The sequence below is a fragment of the Apium graveolens genome, chromosome 7 (genome assembly GCF_009905375.1).
Source record: "Apium graveolens cultivar Ventura chromosome 7, ASM990537v1, whole genome shotgun sequence".
In the NCBI taxonomy this organism is placed as follows: Eukaryota; Viridiplantae; Streptophyta; class Magnoliopsida; order Apiales; family Apiaceae; genus Apium; species Apium graveolens.
In genome coordinates, this window is record NC_133653.1 from 151663110 (window position 1) to 151671041 (window position 7932).

Here is a 7932-nt window from a genome sequence, read left to right on the forward strand (position 1 = left end):
CAAGCTCCGCCGGTAGATGACATCCCTTACCGTACACCAACTGAAACGGTGACATCCCAAGTGGAGTTTTGTATGCTGTTCTGTAAGCCCAAACAGCTTCATCGAGCTTTAAAGACCAATCCTTCCTTGACGGACAAACAACCTTCTCTAGAATGCGCTTTATCTCTCTGTTAGACACTTCCGCTTGACCATTTGTTTGCTGGTGATAGGCAGTAGCTACTCGATGATTCACATTATAACGCTGCATCATAGAAGTGAACTTACGGTTGCAAAAATGCGATCCTTCATCACTTATGATTACCCGAGGTGTTCCAAACCTTGTGAAAATTTGCTTATGAAGAAAATTTAGCACTGCCTTTGCATCATTTGTCGGTAAAGCTTTAATTTCGACCCATTTTGAGACATAATCGACTGCCAGCAAGATGTACTGATTATTGCAAGATGAGATAAAAGGCCCCATGAAATTGATTCCCCATACATCAAAGACCTCGACTTCAAGCATCACATTTAATGGCATCGCATCCTTCCTTGACAAATTTCCCACTCTTTGGCAACGATCACACCTTAAAACAAACTGATGAGCATCCTTGAACAAGGTAGGCCAGAAAAAACCTGCTTGCAGAATACGAGCTGCCGTCTTCTCACCTCCATAGTGTCCACCATAAACTGTGGAATGGCAGTCTCGTAATATCCCCTCCGTCTCACAGAACGGGATACATCTCCTGATGATCTGGTCAGCTCCCTGTCTAAACAAATATGGTTCATCCCACATATACCACTTCACCTCTTGCAGAAACTTCTTCTTTTGCGCGGATGTCAAATTAGGAGGCATTATATTGCTGACAAGATAGTTTACAATATCTGCAAACCATGGTTCTTCCTCCTGAATTGCAAACAACTGCTCATCCGGAAAAGATTCATTGATTAACGTCCTATCTTGTGAAGTAGAATCGGGATTCTCCAACCTAGAGAGATGGTCAGCTACTTGATTCTCTGTACCTTTTCTATCTTTGATCTCTAACTCAAATTCTTGAAGTAAAAGCACCCAACGAATGAGTCTCGGCTTCGAATCCTTCTTAGAGACCAGATAGCGAATAGCTGTATGATCAGTGAATACTGTCACTTTCGTACCAAGCAGATAAGATCGAAATTTCTCAAAGCCAAAGACTATAGCCAAAAGCTCCTTCTCAGTAGTGGTGTAGTTCAATTGGCCCCATTTAAAGTCTTACTTGCATAGTAGACCACATGGAAGAGATTTTGCTTGCGCTGTCCCAGAACTGCACCTACCGCATAGTCACTCGCATCACACATCATCTCAAACGGTTCTGTCCAATCTGGTGCTGTAATAACTGGTGCCGTGATCAAACTCTCCTTGAGAGTCTCGAATGCTGCCAAACATTCATCATCAAATTTGAAAGGCACATCTTTCTCAAGTAAATTGCACAACGGCTTAGATATCTTTGAAAAGTCCTTGATGAATTGCCGATAAAAACCCGCATGACCGAGAAAACTACGGATTCCTTTCACCGAATTAGGTGGGGGAAGATTTTCAATGACTCCCACCTTGGCCTTGTCCACCTCCAGACCTTTGCTAGAGACCTTATGCCCAAGGATAATGCCTTCACGCACCATAAAATGACATTTCTCCCAATTAAGCACCAAATTAGTTTCCACGCATCTTTTGAGTACGGCGCGCAGATTATTCAAACATTCATCATATGAGTGTCCAAAGACGGAGAAGTCATCCATGAACACTTCGACGTTATTTCCAATCATGTCAGAGAATATAGCCATCATACATCTCTGAAAGGTGGCCGGGGCGCCACATAACCCAAACGAAACTCTTCGAAAAGCAAATGTGCCAAATGGACAAGTGAAGGTAGTCTTTTCCTGATCCTCTGGTGCAATACAAATCTGATTATACCCGGAATACCCATCCAGAAGACAAAAATACTCATGTCCCGCCAATCTGTCAAGCATTTGATCAATGAATGGGAGAGGGAAGTGATCCTTCCTTGTGGCTTTGTTCAATTTTCTATAATCCATGCATACTCTCCATCCTGTAATTGTTCGAGTAGGGATGAGCTCATTCTTTTCATTTGCGACCATAGTGATACCTCCTTTCTTAGGTACACATTGCACGGGGCTCACCCACGAGCTGTCAGAAATAGGATAAATGATGCCTGCATCTAGCCATTTCAGAATTTCTTTCTTCACCACCTCCTTCATGATCGGGTTCAGTCTTCGCTGCTGTTTCACAGTTGGCTTACTACCTTCCTCTAACAGAATTTTATGCATACAATATGAAGGACTTATCCCCTTGATGTCTGCTATGGTCCATCCTATAGCCGATTTGAATTCTCTCAAAATCCTTAAGAGCTTATCTTCCTCACTACCTGAAAGGTCAGCTGAAATAATAACAGGTAACGTAGATGAATCACCTAAAAAGGCATACCTCAAGTGTTCAGGTAATGGTTTGAGCTCTAAGGTAGGCGCTTCCTCTATTGATGGTTTGAGCTTCCCTTCAGCGTTCTTGAGGTCAGAAGTACCAAGAGATTCAAATGGTATATCCAGCTTTCGCTTCCAGGGAGAAGCGTTCAGATATTGTAATTGCTCGTTGCTATCTTCATCATCACTGTCAAATTCCCCCACTAAGGCCTTTTCCAATGCATCAGACATTAGCATGTGATCGAGTTCCGAAGTAACCGCAGAATCAATCACATCCACTTTTAAGCACTCCTCATCTTCTGTAGGGAATTTCATTTCCTTGAATACGTTGAAGGTCACATCCTGATCTTGAACCCGTATAGTAAGTTCCCCTTTTTGCACATCTATCAAGGTACGGCCAGTAGCCAAGAAAGGCCTCCCCAAGATTATGGGAATCTTCTTATCTTCCTCAAAATCCAGAATAACAAAATCAGCAGGAAAGAAGAGCTTATCCACCTTGACGAGCACATCCTCAACTATGCCCCTTTGGGTAAGTAATGGAACGGTCCGCCAATTGTAGCGACATGTATGTGGGTTTTGGATCAGGCATATCCAGTTTTTTAAAGATCGACAACGTCATCAGATTAATGCTTGCTCCCAAATCACAAAGGCACTTGTCAAAAGTTAGATTGCCAATGGTGCAAGGAATGGTGAAGCTTCCTGGATCTTTCAGTTTTGGTGGTCACTTTTGTTGCAGAACCGCGCTGCATTCTTCCGTGAGAGCAACGGTTTCAAGGTCATCCAGTTTCACCTTCCTTGAAAGAATAGTCTTCATAAACTTCGCATAACTAGGCATTTGTTCCAGAGCCTCAGCGAAAGGTATATTGATGTGAAGTTTCTTGAACACCTCCAGAAACTTCCCAAACTGTCTATCCAGCTTTTGTTGCTGCAATCTCTTAGGAAAAGGTGGTGGAGGATAGAGATGTTTCACCCCTGTATTAGCCTCAGGCAGAGTGTGTTCAACAGTAGTCTTCCTTGGTTCCGCCGCTTTCTCCCTTTGCTTAGATTCTTCATCTCTAACTTCAGCTTCGACTTCTTTTGCCTTTTCAGCATCAGCTACTTTTCCAGACCTTAAGGTAATAGCCTTGACTTGCTCTTTAGCTTCCTTCCTGCCTGGTACTTCCGTGTCACTGGGAAGAGTGCCAGGTTGATGATTGAGCACTGCATTGGCTAATTGACCGATTTGATTTTCCAAGGTCTTGATAGAAACCGCCTGACTCTTGCACAACAGCTTAAGTTCCTCAAAATCAGCACTAGTAGGTGCAGCTGCACTTCCCTGTTGAGGATATGATTGTCTTGTAGCATACTGCTGTGGTTGCTGGAATCCAGGTGGGTTAAACTGTTTACTCACTCCTTGCTGATATGGTGGCTGAATAGCATTCTGATTATTTCCCCAGTTGAAAATTGGATGATTTCTGTTGTTAGGATGATAGGTCGCTGGCACAGGCTGCTGTTGTCGCTGATAATTATTCACATACTGAACAGATTCGTTGACAAGAGAACACTGATCCGTAGCATGAGAACCTGCACAAAGCTCACAAACCATAGCTATTTGATTAACTCTATACGTAGCCAAAGAATCAACCTTCATTGATAGCGCTTGGAGCTGGGCTGTAATAGCGGTGGCTGCATCAACTTCCAGAATACCTGCTACCTTGCCTGATATCATCCTCTGAGTTGGGTTTTGATGCTCATTTGCAGCCATCATCTCAATAAGATTGTACGCCTCAGTATAGCTTTTAGCCCATAAGGCGCCTCCAGCTGCTGCATCGAGCATGGGCCGAGATTGGGCCCCCAAACCATTATAAAAACCAGTGATTACCATCCAATCCGGCATTCCATGATGTGGACATTTTCTCAACATTTCCTTGTAGCGTTCCCAAGCCTCGCACATAGATTCTGTAGGTTGTTGCGCAAACTGAGTAAGAGCACTCCTCATAGCAGCAGTCTTTGCCATTGGATAAAACTTCACCAGAAACTTTTGCGCAAGATCTTGCCACGTAGTGATGGACCCAGCTGGTTCAGAATGTAACCAGTCTTTATCTTTATCCCTTAGTGAGAATGGGAAAAGCCTCAACTTGATAGCCTCATCAGTCACGCCATTATACTTAAAAGTGCTGCAGATCTCGACAAAATTCCTTATGTTCATGTTGGGGTCTTCAGTTGCCGCTCCTCCAAAAGAAACAGAATTTTGCACCATATGAATAGTGCCCGGCTTGATTTCAAAGGTGTTAGCTTGAATAGCCGGATAAAGGATGCTTGACTGAATGTCATCAATTTTAGGCCGAGAAAAATCCATAAGAGCTGGATCAGCTTGAACAATACGATCTCCCATGTTTACTGGTTCTTTCTGCTCAGTTCCTGAATCCGAATCCTCAAAATCTAACTTCTCCGGAGTATCAATAACTTCGTCTTTTCCTTCAGCTGTATCTAAGGTCCTCTTGCGAGCACGAGAACGAGTTTGCATAAACGCTTGCTAAAGTACCTGAAACACAACCGAAAAGAGTAATTAACTACTACGTCCTAATCACTGAGTCCTAATGACCAATGATGGTAAGTACATAAACTAAACAAATACGCCGAGTCCCCGGCAGCGGCGCCAAAAACTTGTTAGGGCGAAATCACGCACTAATATTCACGCAAGTATACGCGTTCGCAAGTAATATATAATACTTTCTAGTTCGTTCCCTCAGAGACTCAGACTAATTTATTGTCTAATTAAACTCACTCACCAATGTATGATTACTTCTCAATGTTAAGATAACACTTAAAATTGTTGATTAAATATTAACTATAATTAACTACTTACTTAACCACTTAACTAACACTTCAATTTATCAATAATAAAACACTCATGAGATCACAACTTCATTATTACTTCCTTCTATAGCCATAGTTATTACCTTTAGCATGTGACAGTGATGATATTAATCGAATAACACGAAACTGATAAAAGCCAACTTTCATTGTACTAATACCATTCTACCAAACATCCACAATTAAGATAGAAGTTGAATAGTCATCAATTATGTTAAGTTCCTATATGTCTACAGAAATTGACAACACAACGATTTAAGCACAAGTTATTCCTTTTGATTACATAGGGCAAATAAAACTGTTAGAGTTACCCACTAATCATGCACAATGTACATGAACCTATGCTAGCATGGCAAGTTCTAAATCTCAAGATCTACCGTCGCTTCACAAGAGATTAACAACCTATCTTATATGTTCGTGACGCACATAAGACGAATACGCACAACCAATACTAGATATCATGCAATCATCACATACTAAAGTATTAAACAATTAACTAAAGAATTCCATAGTAAATCCGTTGCAACCCCATGATCACGATTAGCCCATAATAGAACTTATCGCCATCATGGGTTCATATGAAATCATGATAACAAACACAAGAAAATAATAACTAAACTAATTATATTAAAACTGAGTACATCACAAGAGTAAATAAGTCAAAGCAAGAAAACTAGCATCCAACGTTACAACGAAACAAGAATCACAAGAATATATGCTTCCTCTTCGTTGCTGTGTGCTAAATCGGTCTTCTTCCTTATCTCCTTCGCTTCTTGCAAAACACAATCTAAAACATAATCTCCTCTTAATTCTCCGTGAAAAACCTCTCAAATCTACTTATATAATAGTCTCATAAAACTCAGATTACATAGAAGTTGGAAGCCAAACAGAAGTAGAAGTCTAAAATAATATATCTTTTTTCCCCGACCCTGCGCGGCCGCTCAGCATTTCTGCGCGGGCGCGCAAGGCTGCTGCGCGGCCGCTCAGGATTGCTGCGCGGGCGCGCAGGACCCTTCTGGAAAAATTCCATGTTTGCTCCGTTTCTTCGCCGTAATCTGCCCGTTCTTTTCCTCTCGCAATGGTGAACACATGCCAAGGCTTATTCTTGATGATTCCTCCTCCGAAATGCAACTAATACCCTGAAATGCATAAACACTAGAAAAACGCATCAAATACACAAAATACTTGATTTCAAGACACCAATTTAAGCCATTTTAAGACGTTCTAAGTGGTATAAAATGCCACTTATCAGACGCCCTCCAAACCCGGGGTCTAGATTTGGGGGTCACTTGCCACTAAACTATAATAAAAATAATCACAGCGGAATAATATAATAAATATGACCCCTTGTATGCATTGGATCAATCACAGGTTATAGTATGGAAGAAGCACTAATGCAATCCAACTGTTATTACAAACCATAAGTCTAATTAGTTTTACAGATTATTCAAATTTTATTACAAACCTCTAGACTTATTCAAGCGTCCCAAAACAGTCTACCTGGAAAACACACCCAACTATCTACAAGCACTCGACTTCTCATCAAACCTGGAACTCAAACCTGCTCTGGCTTAGCTGAAAGATTAGATTGATAAACAAGTATGAGCGAAAGAAATGCTCAGCAAGTAGTATAAAATATGCTTGAAATGATAAACCACATTCTGATAATAATTGAACAACAGGATAAAATCAGTAATATTTGATCAATAATTAAAGCTTCACGAGCTATCAACAATAAACGATAATTTTTAGATTGGAATCTAACTCCGGCGGAGGTACTATCACATGCTGATCAGCCCGTGTGATAGAACTGGTTCATGATTCGTAGAAACATGTCCCCAAAACACGAGTACTCAAATAAAAAGGCAATATATCTTCCTGTGGCACAAATTGTGTCATAATATTTCATATAACACATAGAAATAGCCCTCCACTGGACCGTCCGTCCCGGTCACTTACGCATTCTCCAATCCTTAAAACATTTTGATCAAAGGAGCCGAATTAAAGGATATCCTTAACTGTATAACTCCTCATTTCTCATGGTCCAGAGCTATCTCAACAATCGATGGCGAAATAACTAGAACAATTAGTTATTCGCTAATCTCAATTCAACGTTCCACTATATAGAGTAATTTATAGCGAAATATAAAATGTTTAACTATTCTGAACTTAGAATAGTATGAAAATTGAAAGAATAAAGTTCAGAGTCAATATTACTTGAATGGTAAGTAAAGATATAAATAATTGCATAATATGATTTAAAGTAAACGTCACTTGAACAATAAGTGAAGTTAGCGTACTTGCCTGGTATGCTCGATAATTTCTTATTATATCTCTGCTTATAGCTGCTGGCTACTATCTCCGTCTAACACTTGACCGCACTCCTTTCTACTCGATTCTATAAACTAAAGGACTATCTTAATTTACAGAACCAAACTCAATTAACGTAACTATACGTCTTTACATCTACCCGATCGTTTATAACTTAAGCATGGCATTTTAAAACTGTAAACAGATAACATGCATATCACGTAACAAGTAATCATGGCATTCGTATAACACGTAATCACATATTTCATGTAACACATAGATCAAATCACTAAAAGATATGTCTCAGTGCGTTCAGAA

The 7932-nt window shown here is 40.5% G+C and overlaps 1 non-coding gene across 1 annotated transcript; it reads left to right on the forward strand.

The window, feature by feature from the left end:
• Nucleotides 1-4322: 4322 nt before the first annotated feature.
• LOC141675718 (small nucleolar RNA R71) lies at nt 4323-4429 on the forward strand. The gene has a single exon (XR_012556357.1). It is a non-coding gene; the product is annotated as a small nucleolar RNA R71 (small nucleolar RNA).
• The last annotated feature ends 3503 nt before the right edge of the window (nt 4430-7932 follow it).